General features: G+C 44.8%; 5 non-coding genes and 2 pseudogenes across 5 annotated transcripts; all 7 read left to right on the forward strand.

Annotated features, from left to right (window-relative positions):
* Positions 1–1,147: 1,147 nt before the first annotated feature.
* On the forward strand, positions 1,148–1,338 carry LOC130331894 (U2 spliceosomal RNA). The gene has a single exon (XR_008874687.1). It is a non-coding gene; the product is annotated as a U2 spliceosomal RNA (small nuclear RNA).
* A 2,097-nt stretch (positions 1,339–3,435) lies between these two features.
* Positions 3,436–3,626, forward strand: LOC130331895 (U2 spliceosomal RNA). The gene has a single exon (XR_008874688.1). It is a non-coding gene; the product is annotated as a U2 spliceosomal RNA (small nuclear RNA).
* A 2,095-nt stretch (positions 3,627–5,721) lies between these two features.
* On the forward strand, positions 5,722–5,912 carry LOC130331896 (U2 spliceosomal RNA). Its single transcript, XR_008874689.1, has one exon. It is a non-coding gene; the product is annotated as a U2 spliceosomal RNA (small nuclear RNA).
* Positions 5,913–7,977: 2,065 nt separating this feature from the next.
* Positions 7,978–8,168, forward strand: LOC130331783 (U2 spliceosomal RNA). Its single transcript, XR_008874594.1, has one exon. It is a non-coding gene; the product is annotated as a U2 spliceosomal RNA (small nuclear RNA).
* A 2,093-nt stretch (positions 8,169–10,261) lies between these two features.
* Positions 10,262–10,452, forward strand: LOC130331897 (U2 spliceosomal RNA). The gene has a single exon (XR_008874690.1). It is a non-coding gene; the product is annotated as a U2 spliceosomal RNA (small nuclear RNA).
* A 2,094-nt stretch (positions 10,453–12,546) lies between these two features.
* Positions 12,547–12,679, forward strand: LOC130331858 (U2 spliceosomal RNA; annotated as a pseudogene).
* A 5,026-nt stretch (positions 12,680–17,705) lies between these two features.
* LOC130331848 (U2 spliceosomal RNA) lies at positions 17,706–17,909 on the forward strand (annotated as a pseudogene).
* The last annotated feature ends 53 nt before the right edge of the window (positions 17,910–17,962 follow it).

Below are 17,962 nucleotides of genomic sequence, written 5' to 3' on the forward strand. Positions count from 1 at the left end.
AGTATAAATCCTTAGAAAATTATCCCCCAGTGTCTCCATCTGCTGGCGGTATTGAATAAGCATTGCTGCACTGATGGGGTATGCATTAGACGAAAAAAAAGAAGAAAAAGAAGAATAATACGCCCAGAAAAGAGGCGAAAAGGAGAAAAACGTAAAAAAACGTGAAAAAAAAGTAAGAGGAAGAGAAGGGAAAAAAAGGTGGAAATGGGTTTAAAAGTGATTTCGGCGGAGAAATATATATATATATATATATATATATATATATATATATATATGCGCACACACACACATAGATATAAACGTATTCTCCGTTGAGATATTGCAGCCGCTGCTGTGTCCAGGCCCAGGAGCCTTAGCACTGTGCTGTGATGTCACTCAATACCACTGACATCACTAGGTGTAAACAACATCTCTCCTTTGCTGTGTATGTGACTATGGAGCTGTTTGGTGATGTCGTCTATTACGGCCTTCATAGAAGCAACAGGAGATTGTTGCATCCATCTTGAACCCTCAGAACTACAGTGCTATGATGTCACTCACTTCCACAGGCCTTGCAGAGTGTAAACAACAACAACCCAGCTTTGTTGTGTATGTAACCAAAGGGATTTGTGATGTCACCTAGAACCTTCACAGCAGCGACAGCTTTATGAGGAGCATCAGCACTGCTCTGCCTGAGCAGAACCATCACCGCCATAGGTTGTCAAATAACCCGGATTTAACCCACACAGGTAAGTCCAATGGGGTGCAGGCATGTCCTCTATGCTTACAGCTTCCCGTGGGTGTTGGTTTGATACCGTTTGGGGACAGCCAAGGAGGCATCTGCAGGCAACAAAGGTAGGTGTGTGCTTGTGTGTGTGTTTCCTATGCAGATCCTAAGCCCAGTGTCACATGCAAGTAGGAGGAGTAAGAAGGGTTCCTGGCAAATCCGGGTTATGGATTGCATTTAAAAAGGCCCCGTGGGAGTGCAATGGGCCCCTGTCTTGCTGCTTAGCAATAATGGTATGGGTTTAGGTTCTGCTGTGTGTACTGGTGGTTGACTGCCCCCCAGCCCAGAGTGTGCATGGAAAATTGTCTGGCAGCCTCCCTGACAGCAAGCAGTGATAGTGCCCATGAAGGGGACCTTGTTGGGCCCGCCCCTTTCACGGTTATCGCTTCTCGGCCTTTTGGCTAAGATCAAGTGTAGTATCTGTTCTTATCAGTTTAATATCTGATACGTCCCCTATCTGGGGACCATATATTAAATGGATTTTTGAGAACGGGGGCCGATTTCGAAGCTTGCTTCCGTCGCCCTATGCATTGACCCGATATGGCAGTATCTTCGGGTACAGTGCACCACCCCCTTACAGGGTTAAAAAGAAAGATTCCTACTTTCATTGCTACCTGCTTGCTGGCTAGCCAGCTAGCCAGCCCTGTGGGCCTTGCTGCTGCTGCAGCCAAAAAACAAAAGGTGGTGCTGCTGCTGCTTCTGCTGCTTCTGCTTCTGCTTGTGTCTGGCCCCTGTTGGAGCGTCCAGGCACAGGACTTCTGCTGCTGCTGACTAAATGGCCTCCTTAATTGGATCATTTGAGTAGCCAGCACACCTGTGCAGGTAGGGCATGACATGATAGGCAGCTGCCTTGATAGCGGGTGGGTGCTGAATGTTCCTAATTGACAAAATAAGATTAATGCTTATGAAGAAATATAAAATCTCATCCCTTCCCCAATATCGCGCCACACCCCTACCCCTTAATTCCCTGGTTGAACGTGATGGACATATGTCTTTTTTCGACCGTACTAACTATGTAACTATGTAACATAACATGGGGGGGGGGGGGGGGGGGGTCTCCTGGCTGTTCACACAGGTGTGTCATTGCTGTACATTGACCATGCATTGCTTCTGTGGTATTGCAAAGGCAAAGACAAATGCTTCCAGCCATCCATTGCACTAATGGATTGGTCATCAGCTGGCTGTCTATGTCCCGCATCAATATAGACCAAAGTACAGAGGGTTAGGCTATGCTATTGTGCACCTACCTGATGCATCAGAAGGTGCGAGGCCCTTGCTAAATTCTGTGCACAGACTTTGAGATCTATGCTTTAGACTGTATCTAAACCTGCTCCAACATGGACTGACATTCTGGCCTACTTTCAGCCGATGCGACTTGTCTGTCGCTGAACAGTCGCTTTTTATGTATTCAGCACCTATGTATAATGTTGTAAAAATGCTCTAGAAGCTAAAGTCGCAGAAATGTCACACATATTTGGCCTGCAACTTTCTGTGCGACAAATTCAGACAGGAAAAATCAGTATAAATCCTTAGAAAATTATCCCCCAGTGTCTCCATCTGCTGGCGGTATTGAATAAGCATTGCTGCACTGATGGGGTATGCATTAGACGAAAAAAAAGAAGAAAAAGAAGAATAATACGCCCAGAAAAGAGGCGAAAAGGAGAAAAACGTAAAAAAACGTGAAAAAAAAGTAAGAGGAAGAGAAGGGAAAAAAAGGTGGAAATGGGTTTAAAAGTGATTTCGGCGGAGAAATATATATATATATATATATATATATATATATATATATATATATATGCGCACACACACACATAGATATAAACGTATTCTCCGTTGAGATATTGCAGCCGCTGCTGTGTCCAGGCCCAGGAGCCTTAGCACTGTGCTGTGATGTCACTCAATACCACTGACATCACTAGGTGTAAACAACATCTCTCCTTTGCTGTGTATGTGACTATGGAGCTGTTTGGTGATGTCGTCTATTACGGCCTTCATAGAAGCAACAGGAGATTGTTGCATCCATCTTGAACCCTCAGAACTACAGTGCTATGATGTCACTCACTTCCACAGGCCTTGCAGAGTGTAAACAACAACAACCCAGCTTTGTTGTGTATGTAACCAAAGGGATTTGTGATGTCACCTAGAACCTTCACAGCAGCGACAGCTTTATGAGGAGCATCAGCACTGCTCTGCCTGAGCAGAACCATCACCGCCATAGGTTGTCAAATAACCCGGATTTAACCCACACAGGTAAGTCCAATGGGGTGCAGGCATGTCCTCTATGCTTACAGCTTCCCGTGGGTGTTGGTTTGATACCGTTTGGGGACAGCCAAGGAGGCATCTGCAGGCAACAAAGGTAGGTGTGTGCTTGTGTGTGTGTTTCCTATGCAGATCCTAAGCCCAGTGTCACATGCAAGTAGGAGGAGTAAGAAGGGTTCCTGGCAAATCCGGGTTATGGATTGCATTTAAAAAGGCCCCGTGGGAGTGCAATGGGCCCCTGTCTTGCTGCTTAGCAATAATGGTATGGGTTTAGGTTCTGCTGTGTGTACTGGTGGTTGACTGCCCCCCAGCCCAGAGTGTGCATGGAAAATTGTCTGGCAGCCTCCCTGACAGCAAGCAGTGATAGTGCCCATGAAGGGGACCTTGTTGGGCCCGCCCCTTTCACGGTTATCGCTTCTCGGCCTTTTGGCTAAGATCAAGTGTAGTATCTGTTCTTATCAGTTTAATATCTGATACGTCCCCTATCTGGGGACCATATATTAAATGGATTTTTGAGAACGGGGGCCGATTTCGAAGCTTGCTTCCGTCGCCCTATGCATTGACCCGATATGGCAGTATCTTCGGGTACAGTGCACCACCCCCTTACAGGGTTAAAAAGAAAGATTCCTACTTTCATTGCTACCTGCTTGCTGGCTAGCCAGCTAGCCAGCCCTGTGGGCCTTGCTGCTGCTGCAGCCAAAAAACAAAAGGTGGTGCTGCTGCTGCTTCTGCTTCTGCTTGTGTCTGGCCCCTGTTGGAGCGTCCAGGCACAGGACTTCTGCTGCTGCTGACTAAATGGCCTCCTTAATTGGATCATTTGAGTAGCCAGCACACCTGTGCAGGTAGGGCATGACATGATAGGCAGCTGCCTTGATAGCGGGTGGGTGCTGAATGTTCCTAATTGACAAAATAAGATTAATGCTTATGAAGAAATATAAAATCTCATCCCTTCCCCAATATCGCGCCACACCCCTACCCCTTAATTCCCTGGTTGAACGTGATGGACATATGTCTTTTTTCGACCGTACTAACTATGTAACTATGTAACATAACATGGGGGGGGGGGGGGGGTGGTCTCCTGGCTGTTCACACAGGTGTGTCATTGCTGTACATTGACCATGCATTGCTTCTGTGGTATTGCAAAGGCAAAGACAAATGCTTCCAGCCATCCATTGCACTAATGGATTGGTCATCAGCTGGCTGTCTATGTCCCGCATCAATATAGACCAAAGTACAGAGGGTTAGGCTATGCTATTGTGCACCTACCTGATGCATCAGAAGGTGCGAGGCCCTTGCTAAATTCTGTGCACAGACTTTGAGATCTATGCTTTAGACTGTATCTAAACCTGCTCCAACATGGACTGACATTCTGGCCTACTTTCAGCCGATGCGACTTGTCTGTCGCTGAACAGTCGCTTTTTATGTATTCAGCACCTATGTATAATGTTGTAAAAATGCTCTAGAAGCTAAAGTCGCAGAAATGTCACACATATTTGGCCTGCAACTTTCTGTGCGACAAATTCAGACAGGAAAAATCAGTATAAATCCTTAGAAAATTATCCCCCAGTGTCTCCATCTGCTGGCGGTATTGAATAAGCATTGCTGCACTGATGGGGTATGCATTAGACGAAAAAAAAGAAGAAAAAGAAGAATAATACGCCCAGAAAAGAGGCGAAAAGGAGAAAAACGTAAAAAAACGTGAAAAAAAAGTAAGAGGAAGAGAAGGGAAAAAAAGGTGGAAATGGGTTTAAAAGTGATTTCGGCGGAGAAATATATATATATATATATATATATATATATATATATATATATATATATATATATGCGCACACACACACATAGATATAAACGTATTCTCCGTTGAGATATTGCAGCCGCTGCTGTGTCCAGGCCCAGGAGCCTTAGCACTGTGCTGTGATGTCACTCAATACCACTGACATCACTAGGTGTAAACAACATCTCTCCTTTGCTGTGTATGTGACTATGGAGCTGTTTGGTGATGTCGTCTATTACGGCCTTCATAGAAGCAACAGGAGATTGTTGCATCCATCTTGAACCCTCAGAACTACAGTGCTATGATGTCACTCACTTCCACAGGCCTTGCAGAGTGTAAACAACAACAACCCAGCTTTGTTGTGTATGTAACCATAGGGATTTGTGATGTCACCTAGAACCTTCACAGCAGCGACAGCTTTATGAGGAGCATCAGCACTGCTCTGCCTGAGCAGAACCATCACCGCCATAGGTTGTCAAATAACCCGGATTTAACCCACACAGGTAAGTCCAATGGGGTGCAGGCATGTCCTCTATGCTTACAGCTTCCCGTGGGTGTTGGTTTGATACCGTTTGGGGACAGCCAAGGAGGCATCTGCAGGCAACAAAGGTAGGTGTGTGCTTGTGTGTGTGTTTCCTATGCAGATCCTAAGCCCAGTGTCACATGCAAGTAGGAGGAGTAAGAAGGGTTCCTGGCAAATCCGGGTTATGGATTGCATTTAAAAAGGCCCCGTGGGAGTGCAATGGGCCCCTGTCTTGCTGCTTAGCAATAATGGTATGGGTTTAGGTTCTGCTGTGTGTACTGGTGGTTGACTGCCCCCCAGCCCAGAGTGTGCATGGAAAATTGTCTGGCAGCCTCCCTGACAGCAAGCAGTGATAGTGCCCATGAAGGGGACCTTGTTGGGCCCGCCCCTTTCACGGTTATCGCTTCTCGGCCTTTTGGCTAAGATCAAGTGTAGTATCTGTTCTTATCAGTTTAATATCTGATACGTCCCCTATCTGGGGACCATATATTAAATGGATTTTTGAGAACGGGGGCCGATTTCGAAGCTTGCTTCCGTCGCCCTATGCATTGACCCGATATGGCAGTATCTTCGGGTACAGTGCACCACCCCCTTACAGGGTTAAAAAGAAAGATTCCTACTTTCATTGCTACCTGCTTGCTGGCTAGCCAGCTAGCCAGCCCTGTGGGCCTTGCTGCTGCTGCAGCCAAAAAACAAAAGGTGGTGCTGCTGCTGCTTCTGCTTGTGTCTGGCCCCTGTTGGAGCGTCCAGGCACAGGACTTCTGCTGCTGCTGACTAAATGGCCTCCTTAATTGGATCATTTGAGTAGCCAGCACACCTGTGCAGGTAGGGCATGACATGATAGGCAGCTGCCTTGATAGCGGGTGGGTGCTGAATGTTCCTAATTGACAAAATAAGATTAATGCTTATGAAGAAATATAAAATCTCATCCCTTCCCCAATATCGCGCCACACCCCTACCCCTTAATTCCCTGGTTGAACGTGATGGACATATGTCTTTTTTCGACCGTACTAACTATGTAACTATGTAACATAACATGGGGGGGGGGGGGGGTCTCCTGGCTGTTCACACAGGTGTGTCATTGCTGTACATTGACCATGCATTGCTTCTGTGGTATTGCAAAGGCAAAGACAAATGCTTCCAGCCATCCATTGCACTAATGGATTGGTCATCAGCTGGCTGTCTATGTCCCGCATCAATATAGACCAAAGTACAGAGGGTTAGGCTATGCTATTGTGCACCTACCTGATGCATCAGAAGGTGCGAGGCCCTTGCTAAATTCTGTGCACAGACTTTGAGATCTATGCTTTAGACTGTATCTAAACCTGCTCCAACATGGACTGACATTCTGGCCTACTTTCAGCCGATGCGACTTGTCTGTCGCTGAACAGTCGCTTTTTATGTATTCAGCACCTATGTATAATGTTGTAAAAATGCTCTAGAAGCTAAAGTCGCAGAAATGTCACACATATTTGGCCTGCAACTTTCTGTGCGACAAATTCAGACAGGAAAAATCAGTATAAATCCTTAGAAAATTATCCCCCAGTGTCTCCATCTGCTGGCGGTATTGAATAAGCATTGCTGCACTGATGGGGTATGCATTAGACGAAAAAAAAGAAGAAAAAGAAGAATAATACGCCCAGAAAAGAGGCGAAAAGGAGAAAAACGTAAAAAAACGTGAAAAAAAAGTAAGAGGAAGAGAAGGGAAAAAAAGGTGGAAATGGGTTTAAAAGTGATTTCGGCGGAGAATATATATATATATATATATATATATATATATATATATATATATATATGCGCACACACACACATAGATATAAACGTATTCTCCGTTGAGTGCTGTGTCCAGGCCCAGGAGCCTTAGCACTGTGCTGTGATGTCACTCAATACCACTGACATCACTAGGTGTAAACAACATCTCTCCTTTGCTGTGTATGTGACTATGGAGCTGTTTGGTGATGTCGTCTATTACGGCCTTCATAGAAGCAACAGGAGATTGTTGCATCCATCTTGAACCCTCAGAACTACAGTGCTATGATGTCACTCACTTCCACAGGCCTTGCAGAGTGTAAACAACAACAACCCAGCTTTGTTGTGTATGTAACCAAAGGGATTTGTGATGTCACCTAGAACCTTCACAGCAGCGACAGCTTTATGAGGAGCATCAGCACTGCTCTGCCTGAGCAGAACCATCACCGCCATAGGTTGTCAAATAACCCGGATTTAACCCACACAGGTAAGTCCAATGGGGTGCAGGCATGTCCTCTATGCTTACAGCTTCCCGTGGGTGTTGGTTTGATACCGTTTGGGGACAGCCAAGGAGGCATCTGCAGGCAACAAAGGTAGGTGTGTGCTTGTGTGTGTGTTTCCTATGCAGATCCTAAGCCCAGTGTCACATGCAAGTAGGAGGAGTAAGAAGGGTTCCTGGCAAATCCGGGTTATGGATTGCATTTAAAAAGGCCCCGTGGGAGTGCAATGGGCCCCTGTCTTGCTGCTTAGCAATAATGGTATGGGTTTAGGTTCTGCTGTGTGTACTGGTGGTTGACTGCCCCCCAGCCCAGAGTGTGCATGGAAAATTGTCTGGCAGCCTCCCTGACAGCAAGCAGTGATAGTGCCCATGAAGGGGACCTTGTTGGGCCCGCCCCTTTCACGGTTATCGCTTCTCGGCCTTTTGGCTAAGATCAAGTGTAGTATCTGTTCTTATCAGTTTAATATCTGATACGTCCCCTATCTGGGGACCATATATTAAATGGATTTTTGAGAACAGGGGCCGATTTCGAAGCTTGCTTCCGTCGCCCTATGCATTGACCCGATATGGCAGTATCTTCGGGTACAGTGCACCACCCCCTTACAGGGTTAAAAAGAAAGATTCCTACTTTCATTGCTACCTGCTTGCTGGCTAGCCAGCTAGCCAGCCCTGTGGGCCTTGCTGCTGCTGCAGCCAAAAAACAAAAGGTGGTGCTGCTGCTGCTTCTGCTGCTTCTGCTTCTGCTTGTGTCTGGCCCCTGTTGGAGCGTCCAGGCACAGGACTTCTGCTGCTGCTGACTAAATGGCCTCCTTAATTGGATCATTTGAGTAGCCAGCACACCTGTGCAGGTAGGGCATGACATGATAGGCAGCTGCCTTGATAGCGGGTGGGTGCTGAATGTTCCTAATTGACAAAATAAGATTAATGCTTATGAAGAAATATAAAATCTCATCCCTTCCCCAATATCGCGCCACACCCCTACCCCTTAATTCCCTGGTTGAACGTGATGGACATATGTCTTTTTTCGACCGTACTAACTATGTAACTATGTAACATAACATGGGGGGGGGGGGGGGGGGTCTCCTGGCTGTTCACACAGGTGTGTCATTGCTGTACATTGACCATGCATTGCTTCTGTGGTATTGCAAAGGCAAAGACAAATGCTTCCAGCCATCCATTGCACTAATGGATTGGTCATCAGCTGGCTGTCTATGTCCCGCATCAATATAGACCAAAGTACAGAGGGTTAGGCTATGCTATTGTGCACCTACCTGATGCATCAGAAGGTGCGAGGCCCTTGCTAAATTCTGTGCACAGACTTTGAGATCTATGCTTTAGACTGTATCTAAACCTGCTCCAACATGGACTGACATTCTGGCCTACTTTCAGCCGATGCGACTTGTCTGTCGCTGAACAGTCGCTTTTTATGTATTCAGCACCTATGTATAATGTTGTAAAAATGCTCTAGAAGCTAAAGTCGCAGAAATGTCACACATATTTGGCCTGCAACTTTCTGTGCGACAAATTCAGACAGGAAAAATCAGTATAAATCCTTAGAAAATTATCCCCCAGTGTCTCCATCTGCTGGCGGTATTGAATAAGCATTGCTGCACTGATGGGGTATGCATTAGACGAAAAAAAAGAAGAAAAAGAAGAATAATACGCCCAGAAAAGAGGCGAAAAGGAGAAAAACGTAAAAAAACGTGAAAAAAAAGTAAGAGGAAGAGAAGGGAAAAAAAGGTGGAAATGGGTTTAAAAGTGATTTCGGCGGAGAAATATATATATATATATATATATATATATATATATATATATATATGCGCACACACACACATAGATATAAACGTATTCTCCGTTGAGATATTGCAGCCGCTGCTGTGTCCAGGCCCAGGAGCCTTAGCACTGTGCTGTGATGTCACTCAATACCACTGACATCACTAGGTGTAAACAACATCTCTCCTTTGCTGTGTATGTGACTATGGAGCTGTTTGGTGATGTCGTCTATTACGGCCTTCATAGAAGCAACAGGAGATTGTTGCATCCATCTTGAACCCTCAGAACTACAGTGCTATGATGTCACTCACTTCCACAGGCCTTGCAGAGTGTAAACAACAACAACCCAGCTTTGTTGTGTATGTAACCAAAGGGATTTGTGATGTCACCTAGAACCTTCACAGCAGCGACAGCTTTATGAGGAGCATCAGCACTGCTCTGCCTGAGCAGAACCATCACCGCCATAGGTTGTCAAATAACCCGGATTTAACCCACACAGGTAAGTCCAATGGGGTGCAGGCATGTCCTCTATGCTTACAGCTTCCCGTGGGTGTTGGTTTGATACCGTTTGGGGACAGCCAAGGAGGCATCTGCAGGCAACAAAGGTAGGTGTGTGCTTGTGTGTGTGTTTCCTATGCAGATCCTAAGCCCAGTGTCACATGCAAGTAGGAGGAGTAAGAAGGGTTCCTGGCAAATCCGGGTTATGGATTGCATTTAAAAAGGCCCCGTGGGAGTGCAATGGGCCCCTGTCTTGCTGCTTAGCAATAATGGTATGGGTTTAGGTTCTGCTGTGTGTACTGGTGGTTGACTGCCCCCCAGCCCAGAGTGTGCATGGAAAATTGTCTGGCAGCCTCCCTGACAGCAAGCAGTGATAGTGCCCATGAAGGGGACCTTGTTGGGCCCGCCCCTTTCACGGTTATCGCTTCTCGGCCTTTTGGCTAAGATCAAGTGTAGTATCTGTTCTTATCAGTTTAATATCTGATACGTCCCCTATCTGGGGACCATATATTAAATGGATTTTTGAGAACGGGGGCCGATTTCGAAGCTTGCTTCCGTCGCCCTATGCATTGACCCGATATGGCAGTATCTTCGGGTACAGTGCACCACCCCCTTACAGGGTTAAAAAGAAAGATTCCTACTTTCATTGCTACCTGCTTGCTGGCTAGCCAGCTAGCCAGCCCTGTGGGCCTTGCTGCTGCTGCAGCCAAAAAACAAAAGGTGGTGCTGCTGCTGCTTCTGCTGCTTCTGCTTCTGCTTGTGTCTGGCCCCTGTTGGAGCGTCCAGGCACAGGACTTCTGCTGCTGCTGACTAAATGGCCTCCTTAATTGGATCATTTGAGTAGCCAGCACACCTGTGCAGGTAGGGCATGACATGATAGGCAGCTGCCTTGATAGCGGGTGGGTGCTGAATGTTCCTAATTGACAAAATAAGATTAATGCTTATGAAGAAATATAAAATCTCATCCCTTCCCCAATATCGCGCCACACCCCTACCCCTTAATTCCCTGGTTGAACGTGATGGACATATGTCTTTTTTCGACCGTACTAACTATGTAACTATGTAACATAACATGGGGGGGGGGGGGGGGGGGTCTCCTGGCTGTTCACACAGGTATGTCATTGCTGTACATTGACCATGCATTGCTTCTGTGGTATTGCAAAGGCAAAGACAAATGCTTCCAGCCATCCATTGCACTAATGGATTGGTCATCAGCTGGCTGTCTATGTCCCGCATCAATATAGACCAAAGTACAGAGGGTTAGGCTATGCTATTGTGCACCTACCTGATGCATCAGAAGGTGCGAGGCCCTTGCTAAATTCTGTGCACAGACTTTGAGATCTATGCTTTAGACTGTATCTAAACCTGCTCCAACATGGACTGACATTCTGGCCTACTTTCAGCCGATGCGACTTGTCTGTCGCTGAACAGTCGCTTTTTATGTATTCAGCACCTATGTATAATGTTGTAAAAATGCTCTAGAAGCTAAAGTCGCAGAAATGTCACACATATTTGGCCTGCAACTTTCTGTGCGACAAATTCAGACAGGAAAAATCAGTATAAATCCTTAGAAAATTATCCCCCAGTGTCTCCATCTGCTGGCGGTATTGAATAAGCATTGCTGCACTGATGGGGTATGCATTAGACGAAAAAAAAGAAGAAAAAGAAGAATAATACGCCCAGAAAAGAGGCGAAAAGGAGAAAAACGTAAAAAAACGTGAAAAAAAAGTAAGAGGAAGAGAAGGGAAAAAAAGGTGGAAATGGGTTTAAAAGTGATTTCGGCGGAGAAATATATATATATATATATATATATATATATATATATATATATATGCGCACACACACACATAGATATAAACGTATTCTCCGTTGAGATATTGCAGCCGCTGCTGTGTCCAGGCCCAGGAGCCTTAGCACTGTGCTGTGATGTCACTCAATACCACTGACATCACTAGGTGTAAACAACATCTCTCCTTTGCTGTGTATGTGACTATGGAGCTGTTTGGTGATGTCGTCTATTACGGCCTTCATAGAAGCAACAGGAGATTGTTGCATCCATCTTGAACCCTCAGAACTACAGTGCTATGATGTCACTCACTTCCACAGGCCTTGCAGAGTGTAAACAACAACAACCCAGCTTTGTTGTGTATGTAACCAAAGGGATTTGTGATGTCACCTAGAACCTTCACAGCAGCGACAGCTTTATGAGGAGCATCAGCACTGCTCTGCCTGAGCAGAACCATCACCGCCATAGGTTGTCAAATAACCCGGATTTAACCCACACAGGTAAGTCCAATGGGGTGCAGGCATGTCCTCTATGCTTACAGCTTCCCGTGGGTGTTGGTTTGATACCGTTTGGGGACAGCCAAGGAGGCATCTGCAGGCAACAAAGGTAGGTGTGTGCTTGTGTGTGTGTTTCCTATGCAGATCCTAAGCCCAGTGTCACATGCAAGTAGGAGGAGTAAGAAGGGTTCCTGGCAAATCCGGGTTATGGATTGCATTTAAAAAGGCCCCGTGGGAGTGCAATGGGCCCCTGTCTTGCTGCTTAGCAATAATGGTATGGGTTTAGGTTCTGCTGTGTGTACTGGTGGTTGACTGCCCCCCAGCCCAGAGTGTGCATGGAAAATTGTCTGGCAGCCTCCCTGACAGCAAGCAGTGATAGTGCCCATGAAGGGGACCTTGTTGGGCCCGCCCCTTTCACGGTTATCGCTTCTCGGCCTTTTGGCTAAGATCAAGTGTAGTAATACAGGAGATCTGGTCAGAAGGTACTCGGGTACCCCTCTCCTCGGCCTTGTGGGATCGCCCAGGTTTATTGCCTGGGCTTCACCCACTTGTTGCTATTGGGGAGAGGGCCTAGTCCCAGGGTAACGAGTAGCGATCGCCTCTCAAGACCTTCGGGTGGAGAGAGGTTAGAACCATGGATGATGATCCGGATCCAGGTTCTGTGCCGGCATACGCAAGGATCAAAAACACCGTGAGAGTCATTCTCACGGATGATACCAAAAGGGCGGACGATTTGAAATTCGTAGTAGAGGACGTGCTCGGAGGAGTTTTCGGAATACAGAAGGGCGAGATATTGGCAATCCAGGACTACCCGAAGCGTAAAATTTTTGATGTGACGTTCACACAAAATGGCATCCACAGAGATTTTGTTACCAGAGCTGCTGCGAGTAAAGACAAAAAGCTTCAGGGTGTCCGGATTATTGAGCACGTTCTAGACGATATTAAGCTGGTGGTAGTAAAGATGTATTCCCCTTTCGCCAACCTACACGATGTTGAGTTGTTTTTACAAGTCTATTTTAGTAAGGTTGAGTGCAGAGGAAAAATCATGAACAGCTGTGGCATCTGGACATCTAAGTGGAGATTTCAGGTTACATGCAAAAAAGATGACAGATTGCCAGGGGGAATTCAACTACCACCAGCTCGTTTTAAAATAAATAATATGTGTGGCGACCTCTTTTATGCGGGGATGCCAAGCTACTGCAGGAAGTGTCACAGATATGGACACACAAAAGAAAACTGTGAAAGTACATGCAAAAAATGTGGTAGCACACAGCACGAGACAGAGAAATGCACAAGAGGAGGGAGGTGCAATTTCTGTCAACAATTCGGTCACCTTTTCTCCTCTTGTCCCCACAGACATAGGACGGAGCAGCAGTGGCAACCCTGGAGGCAGCAAGGACAGCAACCGGGACACCAGCCGAGGCAAGCAGAGCCAGTGATTACCCCCCCACAAGAGGTAAGCGGTGAGATGGAGAAGGAGAAAGACCCCCCTCAGTCAAAAGGAGGGGACCCTAAAGAGCAGAGGATGGCCAAAAAACGTGCAAGTGGTGAAAAAACTGGCCCCCAGGAGCATGCTGGGTTAAGAGAGGAGCGGACGGCGGCCGAATCCGCTCCTCAGCAACCTCTGGCTCAGGGTCCCCCTGAGAGCGATGATCCGGGTGGAGAGGTGAAGGTTAAAAGGCGGAGGGGCTCCAGAAGACTCTATTCGGAGGCGGTCCAGGGGGAGCCGATGGAAGTACCTGCGGATGCAGGGAACCCAAGTGACGTTCCTCCACAGGTCCCCATAGGGGATACCCCCCCTCCTCCCTGCCAGGAGGAGGTTTCAGGGGTGACCGTCTCTGAGGTACCAGAGACGGAACTAAGTGAACACCCGACCCCTATGGAGGGGCAAGAGGTGGAAGAACCCAATGAGTCTGGAGCCCTGATTGCCAGGATGCCCGAGAACAACTATGCCTCAATCATGATGGAGGAGGGGGGTCGGCTGAGTGATGGTGCCTCCTCTCCTGCTTCCTCTATGCGTACAGTTGAGTCAGATTTTGGGGGGTATGAGGCTTCGGAGGGGGAATCAGAGGTGTAAGACGTTTTCTTGTACATTCCCATGGCTGAGTTGTCCGGTCTGTCCTTGAACGTGAGAAGTGTGAGCGCCAGAGTAAGAAGGGTTGCCCTATTTAATTACTTGTCGGTTTTTGCTGCTTCCGTCCTTTTCCTGCAGGAATGTGGCATCCCGCACAGATTAAATTATAAAGAATATGAAGATGATTGGGTGCACGGTCCATCAGTCTGGTCTGGATCAAATGAGTCCAGATCAGCAGGGGTCGCCATACTTTTTAAAGGGAACGTTTTAATTGAGAGTTTTAACGAAATTTTACCAGGCAGAATTTTATTGGTCAGCGCTTTTATTAATGGTATTAAATGGCAGTTTTTAAATTTTTATGGTTCTCCTGATAAGAATGAAAGAATAAAAATGTTGGAGATTTTACCCCTTTTTATTAACAATTCTAGTCCTCTTGTTTTATCAGGTGATTTTAATTGTATTTTAAGGGGAGAACGCCGTTTTTCGAACGCAGTGAGTAGGAACTATGATAAGACGTCTTTTATGTTAAAAAACTTGATTTTAGATTTTAATCTCACTGATGTTTTTAAAAAATGTAATTTTAACGTACCAGAGGAAGACGGTGTTACCTGGAGCAATGCAAGCTGTAGCTCCAGGATAGATTTTATTTTTTGTTCTTATCAAGTACTGCCTTTTAACTGTGATCTTTTTACCAATGTTTTTTCTGACCATAAATTATTGTATTTTAAAGTTAAAAGTGATTTTAAAAGGAGAACTGGTAGGAATGCCTGGAAGTTAAACGTGTCCCTTTTAGAAGATCCGCAGGTTTTATCAGATTTTATCACCTTTTACAAGGAATGCAGACGAGTAAAAGACCCCAACACTCCCACCAGTATCTGGTGGGAAAAAATGAAACTAAAAATAAAAGAATTTTTTATCCGTGTTGGGGTTAGGAAAGCTAAAGAAAAACGTGAATTTTATAATATCCTAAATACTCGTCTGCAAACCCTGTACAAATTCAGAGCACATGGGATGGAGGTGGAGAAGGAGGTACATGATCTTAAAAAAGAAATAACTAAGTGCCTGGAGCAGAAAGGAAAAGAAATTATCTTTAGGTCTCGAATACAGCATCTTGAGGAAAACGAGACCTGCTCCAGGTATTTTTTTAAGAAAATACATGAAAATAGAAGGTTAATAGAAAACATTGAAGGAGTGAATGATGTACAGGGTATTTTAAAAAAGGTGCAAGAGTTTTATGCGGATCTTTTTAATGTAAAACACATTGATGAATGTTTTATGAATGACTCGTTAAAGGAGATCACCAATTTTTTAGATCCTGTCTCACAGTCTTTTTTATTGCAGAATATTTCAGAGCAGGAGATTTTAGAGACCGTCAAGAGTTTTAAAACAGGTAAAGTGCCTGGGCCGGATGGTATACCCATTGAATTTTATGTTACTTTTTATGGTATTTTAAAAGAAGATTTGTTCTCCCTTTTTACGGAAGTCTTTAAGTCTAAAATCCTCCCAGGCTCATGGAAGAAGGGTGATGTCTCCCTGCTATTCAAAAAGGGAGACCGGTCGGAACTCAAAAACTGGAGACCAATCACCCTTCTGAACTGCGACTATAAAATAATGGCGAAACTGTGTGCTAACCGCTTAAAGAACGTAATCCATAAAATAATTCATACAAACCAAGTCTGTGGGGTGCCTGGGAGGAGTTTATGGGAGAACCTAAACCTTTTAAAGGATGTAATTAGCGACACCAAATTAAGAAAAGGAAAGCTGGCGGTTTTATCCATAGATTTTGAAAAAGCTTTCGACAGGGTGTCACATTTTTATCTTTTTAAGGTTTTAGAGAAAATGGGTATACCTGATGGCTTTTTATTGTCTCTTAGAGCTTTTTATGATAACTGTACTAGTAAAATTTTAGTAAATGGTTTTAAGACACAGGGCGTGATTTTAAATTCCGGAGTGAAGCAGGGGTGTCCCTTGTCCCCACTACTCTTCATTTGCGCAATAGAGCCTCTTTTATGTACAATACGAAAGGATAAGCAGATCCATGGAGTCCCCCTGCCAGGAGGAGGGGGACTAGAGGCGAAGGTAGTGGGGTACATGGACGATGTTGCGGTGTTTTGCAGGGACACCCCATCGCTTCAGAAGACGCTAAAACAGATTCAATATTTTAATTGTGCCTCCGGTTTTAAAGTCAATTTTAACAAAAGTAACATTTTAAACATAGGCGGAATGCCTTTGTATGATGTGCCCGTCCCTGTGTCTGAGTCGGTGCAGATTTTAGGTGTCTCCTTTGACGAGTCTAATAATGGTTTTAATAGCTGGGACTTGGTGGCTCAGAAAATAAATAAGAAAATATGTATGTGGAACATGCGAGAACTTACAATGGAAGGGAAGGTTTTAATTACAAAAATGGTGCTTTTACCTATTTTATTGTATTTAAGTCTGGTTTTCCCACCCCCCGAAATGGTTCTAAAGAAAATAACAAAAGCTTGTTTTACTTTCTTTTGGAGTTCTAAGAGCGAAAAATTAAAGAGACAAATTGTGATAAAACCGAACTCCAGGGGCGGTAAGGATTTTCCAGATTTTAAAGCTTTCCTTTTAATAAAGTTTTTTAGCATGTGTTTTACTACTGTTTTTAAAGATAGCTACTGGTCTTATTTTGTTCGTTTTAATACTGGTTATTTTATGCGGAGGAACGGCTGGTTTTCTACAGTTTTAAGTTGCCCTTATTCTTTGAATTTACCCCCTCAATACATGATTTTAGGAAAAATTTTAAACTTATATAATTTTAAAGGTAAAAGTGTTCAGGATCTGTGCAATAGCAAAAAACTACTAAAGGAAATAAAAGAAACCAGTACCGTGACTCCCATCAAAAATTTTAACGAACAGAAGTGTATACAGATTTGGAAGATGTTGAGTATTAATTATCTTTTTAATTCACAGAAGGACCTGGCCTGGAGCTGCGCACACGAGTGTCTTCCATGCCGGGCATTCCAGCACCGAAGAGGATTATCCAACTCTGCAACCTGCCCGAGGGAGGGATGCCGACAAGAGGAGACCGTGCACCATCTAATATGGACTTGTTTTTACTCGCAGAAAATATGGACAAAGATACTCCCTCTGGTAAAAAGGATAACTGGACTAAAAGACTTAAATATTGCAGTGGTTTTTTATGGTTGCCTGGAATGCCCAACACGGACTCAAGAGACTATTGCATGGAAGATCATAAACTGTGTGAAGGCAGCTCTGTGGAAGGCCAGGAATATTTTATTGTTCAAGCATGAGGTTTTATCTGTGAAGGACATTTTATCTATCTGTTTTTATGAAATGTACCAGTACTATCTTTTAGACAAGAAGAGATTTCCGCTTTTATCTAGAAAATGGTTTTTAAAAGAATGGAATTCTATCTTGTAAAGCCACCAAGTGCCCATTTTATGTTTTAATATGTTGTAAATATGTTATTTATATGTAACTGTATTTATTGACATATTTGCACAACTTTGTTAATATTATTTAATTTTTAATAAAGTTGCCCCCGTAAGGGTAGTCAAGTTAAAAAAAAAATCTGTTCTTATCAGTTTAATATCTGATACGTCCCCTATCTGGGGACCATATATTAAATGGATTTTTGAGAACGGGGGCCGATTTCGAAGCTTGCTTCCGTCGCCCTATGCATTGACCCGATATGGCAGTATCTTCGGGTACAGTGCACCACCCCCTTACAGGGTTAAAAAGAAAGATTCCTACTTTCATTGCTACCTGCTTGCTGG

Source organism: Hyla sarda, unplaced genomic scaffold, assembly GCF_029499605.1.
Source record: "Hyla sarda isolate aHylSar1 unplaced genomic scaffold, aHylSar1.hap1 scaffold_358, whole genome shotgun sequence".
NCBI classification, from domain to species: domain Eukaryota; kingdom Metazoa; phylum Chordata; class Amphibia; order Anura; family Hylidae; genus Hyla; species Hyla sarda.